Here is a 19,959-nt window from a genome sequence, read left to right as displayed (position 1 = left end):
ACTATTTCCCTCTGCTTCACTCTTTATTTTTAAAATCAAGATCTCAATTGGGCCCACACCTTTAATTCCAGCATTCTGGAGGCAGAGACAGGTGGATGTTTGAGAGTTCCAGGCCACTCTGGTCTACAGAGTAAGTTCCAGGACAGCCAGGATTGTTACACAGAGAATCCCTGTCTCAAACAAACAAACAAACAAACAAACGGTCTCGTGTTATAGGAATACTGTGTGGTGTGTATACTCTCTCTCAGGAGATTGGATACAGACACATATACCACTGTATGCTTGTGGAGGCTAGAGGACAACTTTGTGAAGTCTACATACCCCTTCCACCCCATAAGGATGGAATCTAGGCCTTGAGGCTTGCAAACAATGTGCCTTTCCCCTGAGCCATTTCTTTGGTCCTCTTCAGTTTTTGAGATAGGGTCTCATGTAACCAAAGTTAACTGAACTCCGGATCTTCCAGTCTCTGCCTCTTGAGAGCTGAGATTACAAATGTGTCTCACTGCGCCCAGCTATACATGCCTTTCGCTTAGTTACACTACGAACAGTGGCAACAATGTTTCTTTGTAGACTTACAGAACTGTTGCTGGTGGTTGGGGCCAGTTGTTTTCCAGGTTCTCAGCATCTTACTCAAGAATGTAATAAAAGTGCACAGGAATTTCAAAGCAGCAAGAGAACTTTACTCAACACAAAGCAATAATCCAGGTTAGTGTATTCACTGTCAAGATTTACAGTGGGACTCATGAATGAATTACTCAAGGTCTTCAATTCATTGGCCAATCTTTCACTTACAGGATCTAAGCAAGTTGGGGGCTGGTTAGGCAATAATTCAGATGGCTCTCTATTTTTATTGACAGAATAAATTATATCACTGTGGAGATTTGAATAAGAATGACCCCCATAGGCTCATATGTTTGAGTCCTTGGTCCCTAGTTAGTGGAACTGTTTGGGAAGGATTAGGAGGTGTGGTCTTGTTGGAGGAGGTGGATCTTGTTAGAGGAGGTTTGTCACTGGAAATACTTTTTGAGGTTTCAAAAGCTAGGCCCAGTCTCTCTTTCCCTCTTTCCCTCCCTCTCCCCCTCCCTCTCTACTTCCCTCTCTCTGCCTGCTGCCTGCAGATCAGGATGTAAAGCTCTCAGCTATTGATCCAGTGCCATTCCTGTCTGCTTCCCACCATGAAAGTAATGGAGTAACCCTCTGAAACTATAAGCAAGGCTCCAATTTCTTTTATAAGAGTTTTCTTGGTCATGGTGTCTCTTTACAGCAATAGAACTAATAGTGACTAAGACAACCGTTGACTTCCCTCTTGGAAGAAGGGGTTGGAAGAAGTCATGGGACCCTCACCAGAGCATCCAGCCACCCTATCTAACAAGTTGTATGCAATTCTACCCTATCAATTGCACATGGCCTTGTGGTCTCTGGGAGGGGCTCGAGTATATAGGGGGGGAAGATGAGAGGAGGGAGCTCCCCCAAAACATACATGGGGAAGTCACCATCCCTGCTGGGTGTAGACCTTCTGTATGGCTGCTTTCAAATCTATAGTCACTCACCCACTGCTCTATAAGTAACCTAAGGAGTTAGTTCATTGGTTCCCCGAGGGGAACATTGGTGGAACCATATCTTGGTTTGTCTTTGTGACCTTAGAAGGTGGGTTAGGGGTAGGCAATGTCTTTGCCTTTCACATTAGATCCTGCATGTTACAGAATCTCTGAATGTTGCACTGTGCTTTATTACACAGGTGAATACCTTTACATAAGGCAATTGTTTTGTCTTACTTTGGTTTGTATATTTAGTGAGTCAGGGTCTCACTGTGTAGCCCAGGCTGGCCTGGAACTCACAAAGATCTGCCTGCCTCTGTCTTCCAAGTGCTGAGATTAAAGGTGTACACCATGATGCTTGGTAAACATTTATTTATTTAACTGTGTCCTTGAATGTTTTGCTTGCATGTCTGTGTACCATGTTTATGCAGTGCCCTTGGAAACCAGAAGAGGGCATTAGATCACCTGGAACTGAAGTTACAGATGTTTATAAGCCAACAGGTAGGTCTTGGGAATTGAACTTGGGCCCTTTGGAATTGTAGTTACTAGCGTTCTTAGCTACGGGGAGCCACCTCCCCAACTAAAGCAATTCTTGTGGGCGAACATCTACATTGTTTGTAGTTTTCTTCATAACTAATAATGTTAAATCATCTTCTCCAGAATCACTGGCTCATTTCCTTACCGTAAACTGCCCAAGAAATCTTGGCATGGGAACAATACACATAAAGGAAGCAATATAGGAACAATACACATAAAGGAAGCAATATAGGAACAATACAGATAAAGGAAAAGGGGGGGGGAGTAAATATTGTGACCTTTAGAAAAACATCGTTAACATTTTGGGTTAGATCTTTCTACCCAATTAGTTAAGTAGCCATCTACACATTTGTGTGGAGGTCAGAGGACAACTTCAGAGATTGGTCCCTTCCTTCCACCATGTGGGTCTCAGGGACTAACTCAGGTTGTCAGGTGAGCTGGGAGGAGCTCTTATCCATTGAGTGATTTGCTGGGTGCAGTACGAACTCTGCATGCACTTAAATTTGTGTTTAGACGTTGACTTTGCTAGTAGCTGGCTGTGGCCTTTGTCAGTCTCTATGTGATTCAGTTTCTCTATTCATAAACTTGAATGTGTATTACTTCGATCTGGAGTACTGTGGAATCACATTAAACATATCTGAAGTACCCGAGGGGATACAGCTCAGCTGGAAGAGTACAGGAAGTCCTGGGTTCAGTCTCCAAACACAGGCATGGTGGAACAGGCTATACAAGTTGTTCCTTCTTCTTGGTGTTTCACAAAAACCAGCACTCAGGAGGAACAGAGATTCACGGTCCACCTTGGTTACATAGTGAGTTTGAAGTCAGTCTGAGCTGGATGAGATGATACTTCCAAAATAAAACAAAAACAACTGTTTGTTCTTCAAGAGGACCCATCTTTGATTACCAATCAAAACTCCAGTTTCAGGGGATTTGATACCATTTCCTGTTCTCTGAACCAGGTATGCACAGGATACACAGACATACATGTAGACAAAATGCCCATACACATAACAACAACAACAACAACAACAACAACAACAACTACTACTACTACTACTATTACTACTACTACTACTACACTACTACACTACTACTCATATAAGGGCTGGGTGGTAGTGGCGCATGCCTTTAATCCCAGCACTTGGGCAGCAAGTGAATCTCTGTGAATTTAAGGTCTGCCTAATTTACAGAACAAGTTCCGGGACAGCCAGTTACACAGAGAAACAGATTTATAGAGGCTCAGGGGATAAAGGCCTCATGACCTGACTTCAGTTCTCAGATCCTACAAGATGTCAATAGAGGGGGCTGGAGTGATGGCTCAGCGGTTAAGAGCACTGACTGCTCTTCCAGAGGTCCTGAGTTCAATTCCCAGCAACCACATGGTGGCTCACAACCATCTGTAATGAAATCTGATGCCCTCTTCTGGTGTGTCTGAAGACAGTTACAGTATACTTATATATAATAAATAAATAAATCTTAAAAAAAATGTCAGTAGAGAGTTTAGTCCCGACATTTGCCTCTTGACTATTCCCACTCCAACCCTAGTTTCCTGCTGAAAGACTACATTTCCCAGCTTCCCTTGTGGAATCTAGCACCTTGCATAGGCCAAGAACCTAATAAAGGCTTACTTAATATTACTTGCATTTGTTTTGTGTGTTGACTTTCTTCTTCCTTCCTTTTGGTGTTGCTTGTTTGTTTGTTTGTTGTTTGTTTTTGATACAGGGTTTCTTTGTGTAACGGCCGTAGCTGTTCTAGAACTCTTTTTGTAGACAGGCTGCCTCTGCCACTCTGCCTGTGCCTGTGATGGTACACACACCATCCCTGGAATGTGTTGATTTTCTTTATAGTTGTTTTAAAAAGGGATTTGAGAACTATGTAGGAAACAGAGCTACTTCATTAGCTTCCTGTTCCTTCCTTCCTTCCTGAGTCCTAGGCAGACATCCCTGATCAAAGAGGTGTATCTAGACTCATTCAGGTATACTCTTTCTTTCCCTCCCTCCCTCCCTCCCTCCCTCCCCCCTCCCTCCTTCTCTTCCTCCCTCTCTTCCTCCTCCCTGCTTCCTTTCTTCCCATATTCTTCCCTTTCCCTTTGACTTCCTTTCTCTTCATTCCCTCTTCACTCCCTCCTTCGTTCATTCTTGTGCATGTACATGTTCTTGCATGCATATTCACATATATGTACATGTGTGTGGAAGCCAGAGCCCAACACCATGTTGTTTTTCAATGGCTTCTCTATCTTTTTGTTTTTAGTAGTGAAAAACAGGAGGAGACTTATTCAATTTGGCCACACTGGGAAGAGGAACAAAGAGACCAATTCCCCCAAGCCCACTTTGGGTATCCGGACTTGAGGGTAGGGCTTATACATTAATTTATTTTTATGTTTATTTTCATTTATTTATTTTGAGTTAGGTCTCACTGTGTATCCTTGCCTGGCCTGGAACTTAGTTTTCAGACAGGCTGGGTTGGAATTCACTGAGCTCCGCCTGCCTCTGCCTCCTGAGTGCTGGGATAACACATCCCGTTGTGGGTAGGTTTTAAGCTGAAAGCAGGAGATATGTATAACTAAACTGTGTTCCCAAGTGTGAACCCACCACTGTCTCAACTCCAGGTCTCTCAGGTAATGTCAGTGTCTCCTGCAAGCTCAGATAGCAACTTGTCTTTGTAGCTCCATTGCAGCCCCCAGGACTTCTGCCATTTCCTTTCCCAGTAGGAGATTCCTGAGGAAATGCTAATTTGGAGGGATCCATTCTTTGAGCACTTCAATAGACAGATAAGGGAACACATTCTCTTTAGAATACCGCCATTCCTGCCAGACAGGCTGGGTACACACCCCAGCTCTTTATTTATAACACCTCAGCTTGTATCTGAGACATAGTATAAACAGAACACAGGGAAGAGACAAGGCTTAATCACATCCAGTGTGAGGCTAGGGTGCATAAGAACCAGTTCTGCGGGGTTGGGGATTTAGCTCAGTGGTAGAGCGCTTGCCTAGCAAACGCAAGGCCCTGGGTTCGGTCCCCAGCTCCGAAAAATAAAAAAAAAAAAAAAAAAGAACCAGTTCTGCACAGCCTCCCGACTTTTAGTTACTCTGGAAGGGTTGGCACAAACAGTTCTGTCTCCACAGATACTGATCAAGATCTCAAATTTGTCTGTCCCGACACTGGATGTCTTTGTCCATCCTCTGAAAACCCCTCCATTCCTGTGTGTAGCTGGCAGATCTTCATTCCTGAAGCTTTGCCCTTCTTTCAAACTATATTGTCCTCAAGCTTCCTTTATGAATTCTGTTCCCAAATTCCTACAAGATCAAGAACCTGTAACAGGAGTGGGCTGTGATAGTGCACGCCTTAATCCCAACACGGCAGGCAGAGGCATCTTTGTGAGTTCGAGGCCAACCTGGTCTACATAGAGAGTTCAGCCAGAGGTACATAATAAAGAGACCCTGTCTTAAAATAGAAAAGGGGGTGGGTGGGGAAAAAAAGAAGCCATAAAATAGAACTCTGATCCTCAGAAAAAGCTTAGAGGTTAAAATGCATTATTTTGTAACACAACATAATGTATTCCCTCTCAGCCACAGACGTCTTCCATATTTTGTGAGACAGGCTCTCTCACCTCACCTGGAGCTCACTGATTCACTGGCCAGCAAGCTCCAGGCATCCACTTGCCTCTGCCTCCCCATCACTGGGGTGACAGGGGTGTACTACAGAGTTTGGTTTTCACATGGGTTTTGGAGTCTGGGGTTCAAACTCAGGTCTTCATGTTTGCACAGCAAGCACTTACAGACAGAGACATCTCCCTAGCTCTGTCTTGTTTTTACACAGATAATCTTCACACTTTTGTTAGTCAATTGGAGGTTGGTTCTAATAATAAAATCAATCTACTACTAAGGGATAACAAATCCTTTTTTGGCAACTACACCTATTATCTGAATTGGCACACATCCCCTCTTACTCTGATAACTTTTAATTTTACTTGCCAAAACTGTCTTGAAATGTGTTGCAAAGGAAAACTAAATTCTCACTCAAGGGAGGTTATTTTTGGCATTTGTGAAACCAGAGAGAGAGAGAGACAGAGAGAGAGACAGAGAGACAGAGAGAGAGAGAGAGACAGACAGACAGATAGAGACACAGACAGACAGACAAAGACAAAGAGACTGACAGACAAAGAGACTGACCACTGGGGAGTGGGCCAGAGATCAGGGCATTGAATTCTTGTTCTAGAGCTGGACACAGCATGTGACAAGGCTGTGGTGTCTTGTGACAGGTACCAGCTATTCCTCCTGGGACCTTGGGTATCATTTAGCTATCAAGGGACAAAAGACAATCTGTCTTTTGCTTGGAACAAAAGCCTTGACCTTGTATCATAAGAGAGTGCTGATCCCTCATCCAGCTGCCTCTCCCTAGCCCAGCTTTGAAGAAAAGACTTCCTATTAACAATTCTCTCTCTCTCTCTCTCTCTCTCTCTCTCTCTCTCTCTCTCTCTCTCTCTGTCTCTCTGTCTCTCTGTCTGTCTCTGTCTCTGTCTCTGTCTGTCTCTGTCTCTGTCTCTGTCTGTCTCTGTCTCTGTCTCTGTCTCTCTCTCTCTCTCTCTCTCTCTCTCTCTCTTGCCATTTCCAGAGACTTGTGGTGCCCAGGATGTCCATAAGCTCTGTCCCCTCAGGATCCTCAGTCACTGGGCTGGGGCAGACCTCATCAGTGGCGCCCACTGCCTTCTCATGACTCTCTGGATGATGTGTAAAGACTTTGCTCTGCACTTAGAGAAACATTTAAGACAATAAGCATACTGCCTGGACAGAAACTTCAAGTGTAGACTAAAGGTGGCCCCTGTCCCCCTTCTCTGTCCCCAGCCTGATCCTTAGGGACACCTAGAGTCATCGTCATCAACTGGCAGCTCCTCCTCGCTGGTTCTGGGCTTCAGCTGTTCCTAGCTTTTCAGGGAGAGCTGTCACCACTTTCAGGTTTGGAACACCTTGAGTCTTCCCAGACGACAATTCAGAATATGCTAAAGCAGGGCTAGTGTCCCCTTACTGTGCTTGTCTATGGTTTGGGGTGACATTTCTAGTCTCTAGAATTAGGACTCGAGGAGGGAGCTTCCCTCTGTTGTGTTTGTCACAGAGGGGATGTCCCCTTCTAGCATTGCCCTTTAGAAAGTGGTCTTGAGGGGCCGAAGAGAGGATAGTTCAGTGGTTAAGACCTCTTCCAGAGGTCCTGAGTTCATTTCTCAGCAGCCCATGGTGGCTCACAGCCATCTGGAATGGGATCTAATGTCCTCTTCTGGCATGCAGGCATGAGTGCAGATTGAGCATTCATATGCATAAAACAAATTAATAAATATTTTTTAAAAAACGCAAGTTCACGAAAAGTAAAGAGAGAAAATGGACTCAACACCCATGTAAACAAACACACACAGATTCCTACTGGTTCTCTTTGCGAGGCTGAGGTAGAGCTTAACCTCAGATTTCTGGTAATGGCAATAAAAATCTTCAAACAGGAACCTAAGGATGACTTATGGGACAAGGCGCTTGCCACACAAACATGAGGACCTGGGTTCAGAGACCCGGCACATATGTAGGCACACAGACACAGACACACACACACACAGACACAGACACAGACACACAGACACAGACACAGACACAGACACACACAGACACAGACACAGACACACACACACACACACACACACACACACACACACACACCTGTAACACGCCTGTCACATAGCCCTAGCCTACTTCCACAGGGGGCAGTTCAGATTCAGGAAGAAGGACTTCCCTAGAGAAATAAGGGTCAGGGGCTGGAGAGATGGCTCAACAGTTAACAACACTCGTTGCCTTTGCAGAGAGGACCCAGGTTCAGCTCTCAGCATCCATGTAATGCTTCACAACTCAGGATCCAGTGTCTTTTTCAAACCTCAGCAGGCACCTGGCATACGTGTCATACACATATACACAAACAGGCTCTTGCAGAGTCTGGATGCCCACCACCATCAGCCCCTCCAATAAGTTGCCCCTGTCCCTCCGAGGGCCCCCCTTCTCTGTGGCGTCATGCATTGCACTCCAACCCTGCAACATCCAGTCCCTGGACCCGAGAGAAACATTCTCCCAGCCTTCCTTGGCTTTGCCTCAAGAAATGCTCTCTTCTTCTCACACTTGCTTTAAGGCTCACTGAAGTATCTGCCTTCAGTTGGCTGTCGGTGACTTCAAAAGCAAAAATCATCAATCAACAAAGTCCTGTCTTAGGGTTTTAATGTTGTGAACAGACACCGTGACCAAGGCAACTCTCATAAGAACATTTGATTGGAGCTGGCTTACAGCTTCAGAGGTTCAGTCCATTATCATCAAGGCAGGAGCATGGCAGCATCCAGGCAGGCATAGTGCAGGAGGAGCTGAGAGTTCTGCATGTTCTTCTGAAGGCTTCTAGCAGAAGGCCGAATTCTAGACAGCTAGGATGAGGGTCTTATAGTCCACGACCACAGCGACACACCTACTCCAACAGAGCCACACCTTCTAACTGTGCCACTCCCTGGGCTGAGTATGTATAAAACATCGCACCCTATGTTTCCATGGTGATTGTAATGGAAATACAGTGTCTATCGCAGGGTAGCCGAATGAACGACTTTTGGTTCTTCTCTTCCTGTTAGTTAGGCTGTAAGGTCCACAATTGCAGGGAACAAGTGTTATTTGTCTTTCTAAGCACCTCCCACAGGGGCTCAGTGATGGCTAGTTGAACTGAATGCAATTTTAATTGAATTACACTGGCTTCAGAATAACACAGAATTCTTATATGAGTACAATCCACAACATGTTATGAAGATTAGTTATTACCACTCGAATATCAAAGCACCAACAAACATATTCTCTCATGAGCCACTTGCAGGTTTAAAATCCATGGCTTAGTGATTGCTGGGTATGGTTCCTATAATCCCAAATTCAAGACCAGACCTGGATGACACAGTGAGTTCTAAACAGCCTGGATCAATGTGTTGCAATTTTATCACAAAATCAAGATCAAAGGACTGGGATGTGGCTCAATAGAAAAGTACATGCAGTGTGTACAAAGCCTTGAGTTGAATTTCCAGCCGTTGTGAACCCTACAAAAGGAACCACGTGGTTGAATATCTGTGCCACATGCAGGAAGCCACAGTTGGGTTCAAGGACTATAGTTTTGTGACATAGAAAATGAGGGAAGTGGGTGGTTGAGATGGTTCCCTCATGAAGGTGCTTGCTCCTGAGCCTGACCACCTGGGTTCAATCCCCAAGACCCGCATAGTAGAAGGAGAGCACCAACTCCTGTTCATTACACTTCAATCTCCAAAAGCACACTCTGGCATGCTCACACACACACACACACCCTGGCATGCTCACACACACACACACCCTGGCATGCTCACACACACACACACCCTGGCATGCTCACACACACACACACCCTGGCATGCTCACACACACACACACCCTGGCATGCTCACACACACACACACCCTGGCATGCTCACACACACACACACCACACACACACACACCCTGGCATGCTCACACACACACACACCCCTGGCATGCTCCACACACACCCCTGGCATGCTCCACACACACACACCCCTGGCATGCTCACACACACCCTGGCATGCCCACACACACACACACCCTGGCATGCCCACACACACACCCCTGGCATGCCCACACACACACACCCTGGCATGCCCACACACACACACACCCCTGGCATGCCCACACACACACACACCCCTGGCATGCCCACACACACACACCCCTGGCATGCCCACACACACACCCCTGGCATGCCCACACACACACCCCCTGGCATGCCCACACACACACACACACACACACCCCTGGCATGCCCACACACACACCCCTGGCATGCCCACACACACACACCCCTGGCATGCCCACACACACACACACCCCCCCATGCTCACACACACACCCTGGCATGCTCACACACACACACACCCTGGCATGCTCACACACACCCTGGCATGCTCACACACACACACACCCTGGCATGCTCACACACACACACACCCTGGCATGCTCACACACACACACACCCTCGCATGCTCACACACACACACACACCCAGGCCCACACACACACACACCCCCCTGGCATGCCCACACACACACACACCCCCTGCCCACACACACACACACCCCCAAGCATGCCCACACACACACCCCTGGCATGCCCACACACACACACACCCCTGGCATGCCCACACACACACACACCCTGGCATGCCCACACACACACACACCCCTGGCATGCCACACACACACACACCCCTGGCATGCCACACACACACACACCCCTGGCATGCCACACACACACACACACCCCTGGCATGCCCACACACACACACACCCATGCCCACACACACACACACCCTGGCATGCCTCACACACACACACACCCCTGGCCCACACACACACACCCCTGGCATGCTCACACACACACACACCCTGGCATGCTCACACACACACCCTGGCATGCTCACACACACACACACCCTGGCATGCTCACACACACACACACCCTGGCATGCTCACACACACACCTGGCATGCTCACACACACCCTGGCATACACACACACACACCCTGGCATGCTCACACACATACACCCTGGCATGCTCACACACACACCCTGGCATGCTCACACACACCCTTATACACAAACACAGTAGTAATAGTAAATAAAAAATTTAAGTGATAAAATGAGGCAGTGATAAAGTGATAAAATTTTGAAATTGTAACTGAATACTATGTCGGTACTGTGTCTGACAGAGAGACCATGAGAACTTGAACTTAACCCTAAGTTGAAGACAGCTTTTAAGTGTCAATAGACTTTGGGATCCTTCTAGAGACCTTTCCCAGAGGCTTATCATCCACTGTGATCATATGACTGCAGGTTGTGGTGGTGCCTGCCTTTAATCTCAGTACTCCAGAGGCAGGCTCAAGGGTAGCCTGGTCTACAGTGAATACCAGGGATAGCCAAAGCTACATTGAGAGACCCTGTCTCAAACAAACAAATAAAACAAAACATACAGGGGTTGGGGATTTAGCTCAGTGGTAGAGCGCTTGCTTAGCAAGCGCAAGGCCCTGGGTTCAGTCCCCAGCTCCGAAAAAAAGAAAAACAAAAACAAAAACAAAAACATACAATTGTCAGAGTTTTGCATACAGCATCCTCAGCACCAACTATGAGTGAGCAAACACTGCTCATCTCCCTATTAAACTGAGGGAAAAAGAGAGGCAGCTTTGAGGTAAAGTGACAGCATCCACACCTAATGGTCCCTCATCGGATGTAGAGGGAGGTGCCGGGACTCAAATCCACCCTCTTGCAAGCCTGTCTTGGGATCTGGAGGAATCTAAATTCTTCCATATTTTATTCTTGTTTCCACTTGTGTCTTCCAATAAAGAGAGAGAACCCCGAAATGCTCAGCACGTGACTACTGCCCACGAGTACCTGAAGACTTTTAAACAGTTTTCAGTTTAAACAGTTCCAATTAGCTTGAAATTCCTCCAAGAGACCGTCCCTTCCCGTATCTTAGCCCACCCATCTTTTCCAGGACCTCATTTTTTGGGATGTTTTCCTATATTGGAAAGCTTCACAGTGGTTAGGCGTGCTCTCCAGTTAGGCCCCCGAGGTTGCCATATACGGGAAAGGGAGTCAGGAATTTTGCTGGTCATTTCCTCGTTCGCATGCCAGCATCAGCCTGCTGTGGGGGTGCGTGCCTGAGAACTCAGCACTGCTCATGGCCAGACTGGCTCCTAACCTTCAGGCCAAGCTGGGGCACACAGCACGGTCCTATTCAAAGAGGGATCCAGCACCACCCTATTCTCTCTCCCCAGCACTTCCTCTCTCCTTTTTAAAAAAATTTTTATGTGCATGAGTGTTTTGTTCACATGTATGTCTATGCACCACATGCATGCTGGTGTCCTCAGAAGTCAGAAGAGGATATCAGACCTCCCCGAACCGGAGTTACAGATGGTTGTGAGATGTCACGTGGGAACCCAACCCAGTGCTCTGCAAGAAGGACAAGTGCGCTTACCTGTTGAGCCATCATCTCTCCAGCCCCTGCTGGTTTGAGCATTCACCTGCTCCTTGATTCTGTACGTGGGGACAATGTTGTCACCCAAAGCTCTGAGAAACCCACTCTCGCTTGTGTGTATGTATCTTGTTTCATGGTGTCCGTGACAGTGTGAAAGGTCCTAGTGAGATTAGCCCTCGATGTCTGGGATGTTAGCAGCTCCTAATTTGGTATCATTCACTGAACACAAAATTCTCAGGCCCAACCCTACCATACAGGTCACTGAAGAAAGTATTTATACAAACGTCTTTCCTCATAAATATACTCTCCAGGCTTCCAGATAGCTTTGGAGGCGAGGAGATCCATTCACATTCTTTCTAAGAACCGCCGCTAGTTATCTGAAGTGTTTGCTTCTCAGGAAGAAAACAGTCTCGATTTGTTTCCAAACCTGAAGGAATAGCGATGTTTGGCCACAGTGCAGCTCCTGGAAGACAACCAATGCTGAATTTATCTGAAGGCAGGAGACAGCAGTGCTCTTTGGAAACCAAGGCTCGGCCTGGCTCCGTGGAAGCTTCTGAGCGGCCTCTGTGCCTCATCGTGTCCACAGACAAGCTCTGCTTTTACCCAGCGCTAAGCAGAGAAAAACTGCCATCTGTAGCCAGCCAGGACCACGATGAGCTCAAGAACGGGGTGTTTTTAAACACTGGTTTCTGTAGTGCTTCGTTTATAGCCTGTCTCCAAGAAAAGTAAAGACAGACCCTTTAGGAGTGGGGGTTGGGGTGGGGGACGGGGGTGAGGATCAGGGACTTCTGAATTGGCCTAATGTGATGACACTATTGAGGGTAAGGGAAGAAGATTATTTTTTAAATTTCCCCCAAATTGCGCTTTTATTGATTATGGTTAAAACCATGTAGCACAGCACAGAAGCAGTAGCTCTAGAAATTAAGTCTAAATATGCCAATGCATGAAGAGCTCATATCAGCTATGTAGAAGGTCTAGTAAGTTTCTACTTGCCATCAACTTGTTATGTGTGTAATCAATGTGTGTAAAAATACTTCTATGTATTTGTCTTACTTAGGGTTTCTCTTGCTGTGATAAACCACTATGACCAAAAACAACTTGGGGAGTTTATTTCCCTCACAGTTCTATATACCAGTTCATTCTCCAAAGCAGTGAGGGCAAGGATGCGGGCGGTGCGGGAGCCTGGAGGCAGGAGCTGATGAAGAAGTCATGGACCAATGATGCTCACTGACCTGCTCCCCATGGCTTGCTCAGCTTGCTCTCTTATAGAACCCAAGATCACCAGCCCAGGGATGGCCCCACCCACAGTGGCCTGGGCCCTCCTACATTGATCACTAATTGAGAAAAGCCTTATGACAAGAATGCATGGTGGCATTTTCCCAGCTGAAGCTCCTTCCTCTCCGGTGACTCTAGCTAGTGTCAGATTGACATAAAACTAGCCAGTACAGTAACGGTATTTACCACAGTAACCTCTGTGTGTGTGTGTGTGTGTGTGTGAGAGAGAGAGAGAGAGAGAGAGAGAGAGACTATATAGATGCCTGCCTTAGATTAAAAACATTTTTTGAACCAGAGAGATAGAAAAGGTATAAATATTACACATCTAAAAGCATGGGAAATAAAAATCCGCTGACTGGAACTATGGAGTACCTCAGCCTGTAGAGCAGTCAGCAGGAAAGCATGCTAATTGGACCCCAGAGCCTATGTTTTAAAACCCAAAAGCTGGGCCTGACGGCACCCACTTGTAATCCCAGCATCAGGGAGGCAGACACAGGAGCGTCACTGGAGTGTTAGGTCAGCAAGACCTTTCTCAAGAAAAATGAAACCCATGTGCTAACACCCGAGTTTGCCAGCGGCCACTCGGATGGTTAAATGTTAACGTTATTTCTGTATTTCCTAGGCAGAATGAGAGAAGCAGACACGGCAGGTTATATAGTCTTGTTCTCTGATGAAACGAGCACATTAATTTTTAGGAGAGCCATTCTTTCTGCCGGCCCTCAGTTCTGAGAACGAAGTGGACTTGGTCTCACAGTGTAATCCCAGGGCGCAAGGTGAGTTCCACAAGGCTGAGCGTCGTGAGGCCCAGGGGTATTCAGTTTAATGTTTGAGGAGTGGAAGATCACCCAGGAAGCGTGGCTTAAGGGAATTAAGGAAGACTGTCACACGCGGCTAACTTTCCTGTGTGTGGCATTAGAGTTCAGCGCTGTGGAAATTTTTGCTTCTGGGCGCCAGTGTTGAAAATTCAGGGGCCAGTGAAATGACTCAGCGGGCAAAGACATTCGCAATCAAGCCTGGGTGTTGGGACCCACATGGTGGAAAGAGAGAATCAATTCCTTCATGCTGTTCCCTGACTATCAAACAGGCACTGTGACACACATGCCGTGTACACACAGATAATAAATACGGTTTGAAAATGTCCACCTTGTTCAGGTGATATACGGAGAGGGGCATCTGGGCACTCAGGAGCAACACGGAGAATATGGGAAAGACATTAGAACCCATGCCTTCCCATGCAGGGCTACCCCTAACGTGGGCTTCTCCCACACGGTCTCAGAAACCTCATGGGCTCCCCACAAACTAGACCATGTGCATTAAAATACTAACACGAGGACTGGCTCAGAGGTTACGAGCACTTTCTGCCTTCCCTGGAGAACCAGGATTCCCAGCACCCACACGGTACCTCACAACCAACTCTAACTCCACCTCTAGGGGATTTGACACCCTCTTCTGGCCTCCATCAGGCAAGCACGTGGTACACAGACAACCGGGCTAGCAAAACAGCCGTTAGCATTCTGTCTAAGCTCCACTCCCACAGTTACCTGGCAACTGCCAGGAATGGTTGACTCACTATAAAAGGGGCCACTTGCCCCCTCCTCCCTCTCTTGTTCTCTCTTGCTCTAGCTCTCTGTCCCTTTTGTCCCCTTTTTCCCCAGTTCCCAACTCCCTTCTTTCCACATGCTCATGGCCGGCCTGTACTCTACTCCTCTCCTCTTCTCTACTCTCTCTTTCTCTGCCCTACTACCCTCTTAACTCCCCTCCCCATGCCCTGGATAAACTCTATCTATACTATACTGTGTGTGGCTGGTCCCTCAGGGGGAACCCACTGAGGCACCCCCTTTCCCAGACCTCCAAAGAACATAATTCCCCTCTCTTTTTCTATTTATAAACACATCAACAGCCATATACATTCAGTTTTGTAAAGTACACATATGTTCTGGTAACTCCTACTTCTGAAAAGCCAGACACCAAAACAAATCAATAGCAGGGCTCCCAGCAGCATAATGTGTCTATGGTCAACCTGAGCTTAGCGAAATTCTATCTCAAGGAACCAACCAAACAAACAAACAAACCAACTAGCCCCAACTAACCAGCAATCAAGACACCGGTCCAACAAAGACGGACTCTCACCATCTCTTAGCAAATGCATCATCCCTAGCCCCCCCTACCCCCCACCCCCCCCCCACCCCCACCCCCACCCCACCCCCCACCCCCCCCTTGGAGCACATCAAGCCTTCTTTTGACAATCTTGGTCTCTGCTTACTCACCCCTGTATCAGAGGGCTCCACTCCTGCACTCCTGCACAGTTGACTGCATGGTCTCACATCTGATGGTCCCTTTTCTGTGGCCATCTCATCTTACCTCAATGTCACCCATTGCTCCCTGGATCACAGCATTTTTATCTTCCGTGACCCCCTGCTCTCAGCGCCTCTCCTACTTTATTGGCCACTGGTGTTGTGAAGTTGATTTGCGATGTGGGAGCAGGAAGGGATGTAGCACCTTTTTCTGCTTGACATCTGCCTCTTGCAATGTGTAGAGAGCCCTGTATCTGGGTTCTTTTGTCTTCTGCCTGCATTCTCCCCTTAGCTAGTCACACGCAGTCCTGTGACCAATTGCTTCCAAGTCTCGATTTCTAGCTCAGAGAGTTCCCAAGAATGTGGCACTGGTGCAAAATCCAACTAATCTGTATTCCCTTCTCCTGTCACAGTTCTAAATGTCCCAGTTCAAAGGAGAGCCCAAGATGTTCCCTCCTCAGCCTGTTCCTCATCCACTCTCCCCTATTTGGAAACACAGGATCCCCAACTGCTCAAACCAGGAAATTTAATCATCCTTCCTTGTATTTGTTATCCCAGCAGCCAACCAGTCAGTCCATCTGCAAATTTTATCAACACTGCCCAGTCCAGAATCCATCACTGGCTTTGTCTCCTGGGAACCTATGGAGTTTCTACGTGCCCCCACCTGCCATTCCCCGTTCTCCTCACCTCCAGCTCACATCCCACATAATAGCCAGAGAAATTCTTTCAAACGCAGATTAAATTAGGTTGCTTCTTTCTCTAGAACCCTCTACTCTCTCCCCGGCTCACTGTGCAAAACCCTAACACCCTACAACTTGCAAAGCACAAGCCATTTGTCACTGTTATCTCTCATCCACCAGGAAATGCGTGCCCCATGCCTCCTCATCTTCCGGAGCATTCTTGGGGCTTCATGTAGCAGGTGCACAATAAACACTCGTGGTGAGTCAATAAACCAACAGTTCCGAGCAGTGGTTCTCAACCTTCCTAATGCTGCAACCCTTTAATACAGCTCCTCGTGCTGTGGTGACCCCCCCCCAACCATAACATCATTTCATTGCTTATAGCTGTGATTTTGCTAGTTATGAATTGTAATGTAACTATCTGTGTTTCCCATGGTCTTAAGCAACTCCTGGGAAAAGGTTGTTCTCCCCCCTCCCCACCCCCCACCCCTGCCCAGGGGTCGCGACCCACAGGTTGAGAACCTCTGTTTGAGTGGATGAGGGCCGTATCTGAAGCACACCGTGAAGTTGTGCACGGGTCCCTGCCTATGCAGGATGCTGCACATCTTGTGTGAGGGGGTTTACAGTGGTGGGTGGATGCCATCCCTCTAGAATGGATTTCTTTTTTAAAATCGATATCAATTTCTAGTTGTCAGCAGCACAGATTTTCACATTGTCAGAGTGTAATATTCTTTGCTATGTAGTTCGTGTCTTTGTATGTGATATGTGTTATAATGTAAATATTTGGGTTTTGTGATAGTCTTGGGGGAACCCCTGCAAAAGAGTTGCTTGGATCAACGAGGGTCTCGACCCACAAGTTGAGAGCCACTGATTAAGGACAAACTTAAGGGAGACCTGAGGTGGCACGTGGGGTGCTCCCTCCCTTGCCTGCCTCTTCATGTGACAGGCACACGTCCTCAGCACAAGTGACACAAGTGAGTCCTGGGTCCTTTTTTAGTATATATTTATTTTGTATATGAGTACACTGCAGCTGTCTTCAGACACACCAGAAGAGGGAATCGGTTCCCATTACAGATGGTTGTGAGCCACCATGTGGTTGCTGGGATTTGAACTCAGGACCTCTGGAAGAGCAGTCGGTGCTCTTAACCACTGAACCATCTCTCCAGCCTGAGTCCTGGGTCCTTAAGCGGATGCTCCCGCCCTGCCTTTCAACTTTGCACTTGGGCATGGTTATCAGCACTCAGGAAGGGAAAGGTAAGAGGAGACAATGAAGCAACAGCATTCGGCTGGGAACTGGCACCATTACACAGTTGGTGACTCAGAGGAACCACACAAAAGAGCATACCTTCCCCACCCCACCTCTCCAAAGAGAAAGTGCCTGTAAATCCACGTGATGGAGGTCTCACACCCCAGGCCGGCATGCTTGGCACAGAGGGGAGCTGCTGCAGTTTGCTTTATGGAGAGGATGATTTTGTTTGTTTTAAAATCTTTCGTGCTCTGATCTGCGCTTAATGGAGAGAAGAATTCACTGGCAGGGGGTGCAGTGGCTTCTCACATCCAGGTCTCTCATGGGCCTCATGATGCCAGCTGCACCTAAGATTCTTGTCTAGGTCTGTTACTCTATTCAGGTTTTGCAAAATGGGCCACCAGAGAGGTGACTCAGCAGGTAGGAACACTGAGTTCAATTCCAGCACCCACAGGCAGCTCACAACTGTGTAACTCCAGCCCCAGGGGACCCAATGTCCTCTCAGGCAGTGCCTCTCCATGATACACAAACATTCAGTCAAACCACTCATACCCAGAAAATAAAAGTAGTATTTTCAGTTTTTCAAAATGATAATATTCTAGATGGGACTTTTTTAATTTTGCCAAATGATAACATTCTAATGGGACCATCCCTTTCTAATTATTACTTACAGTGGATCTATAAAGAGAAAAATTTCCATCATTAACTATTTGGGTTGCCCTGAGATACGGTTTGAAAGGGAAATTACTGCCTACTGTTTTGAGGTTTGTTGGGTTTCAAAGAGCACAGGGAAAGAGGCACATCTCAGATGAACAGCTGTGTTCCTCAGGAAGCGAGTTATCTAGGCTCCAGTGCAGGGGAGTAACTCTCCAGTGGAAAGGAGAGGCCAGGTCCTCCTCTCCTCAGTCCTCATCGAGATTTCATGGATGGTCGGCAGCCCACTGCTAAGTCCCTAACCTCTGCCTCACAATTCAGCCTGCCCCACATGCTCTCTGTTCTGTTTCTGAGCTGAGCTCTGGTTCTAGCCAGTGCTTCCACACATAACCCACTTTATAACCCACTTTAAATTTCCTCATGGACCTAGCAAGGCACAGAGTACTGGCAGGTTATTAAAAAGTGATTGCATATAATCCAAGGTGATGAGAGTTGTCCAGTCATCCTCCAAAGCACTGGATAGTATCTATATGTATCTATAGTTCCAATCTAAAGTATCTTGATGGAGTATTGAAGTAGAAAAGGCAGGGCATAGGAATATGAGAAGCTGGCTGGTCATATGCAGTCAGGACACTCTTAAAAGAAGTTTTAGTGTTCTGCTTTCTCCTTTTTCTTTATTTATTTTACATGTACGAATGTTTTGCCAGTATGCATGCCTTTGGATCATGTGTTTGCCTGGTTTCTGTGGGGTCCAGAAGAGGGTGTTGGAGTCCCTGGAACTGAACTTAGAGCTACTTGTGACTGCCACAGGGGTGCTGAGCCATCTCCCCATCTTTTTTATTGATTCTGGAACCCCAGCCTAGGGGATGGTGCCACCCATCCTCAGGACTGATATTCCGTCCTCAATCATACCTTTCTGGAAACACCTTCACAGACTTACCAGATGTTTTTCCCTATGGTGATTCTAAACCTGGCAAAGTGGACAGTGATAAAGAGCCATCCCATCCCAGTGAGGCTGGTTCATATTTCCTTAATTCTATGGATCCTTTGGTCACATTCTGCCTTTTGTCCTGGAACTCCTAAATAATTTTCTGAATTCTGCATACATTAAGATTCAGTCCTTAATACTGGAAAGTTTTATGAGCTTTGACCAATGCGAGTGCGAATGCACAATGTGCTGGTCGTCATGGCGTTACACAGAATAATTTTGCGACCCTGAAAGCATCATTCTTTACTACCCAACCTTCCCCAACTTAGGTCCTCAGAACTGTTTGTTCGTTTGCTTGTTTGTTTTGTTTTTTTCTGATATCTACTATCTTCCTATTTTTGTTTGTCCTGGATATTATGTACTTAGAATTATCTACAGATTTCCTAACTCCACAATATCTACTTAATATTCACCTGTATTTTTGTTTGTTTGTTTTTCAAGACAGAGTTTCTGTGTGTAATAGCTCTGGCTGTCCTGGAGCTTGCTTTGTAGGCCAGGCTGGCCTCAAATGCACAGAGATAAACCAGTGTCTGTCTCCCGAGGGCTGGGATTAAAGGCATGCACCACTACACCTAGCCATCTGTATCTTGTATAGCTTGATGGATCACTCCTTTTATTGCCAAATAACACTTTATTGTATAGTTAGACTGCAACTATCTACTGGCCTATTAAATGGCTT

Source organism: Rattus rattus, chromosome 7 (genome assembly GCF_011064425.1).
Source record: "Rattus rattus isolate New Zealand chromosome 7, Rrattus_CSIRO_v1, whole genome shotgun sequence".
NCBI classification, from domain to species: Eukaryota; Metazoa; Chordata; class Mammalia; order Rodentia; family Muridae; genus Rattus; species Rattus rattus.
This window is presented reverse-complemented; position numbering follows the sequence as displayed.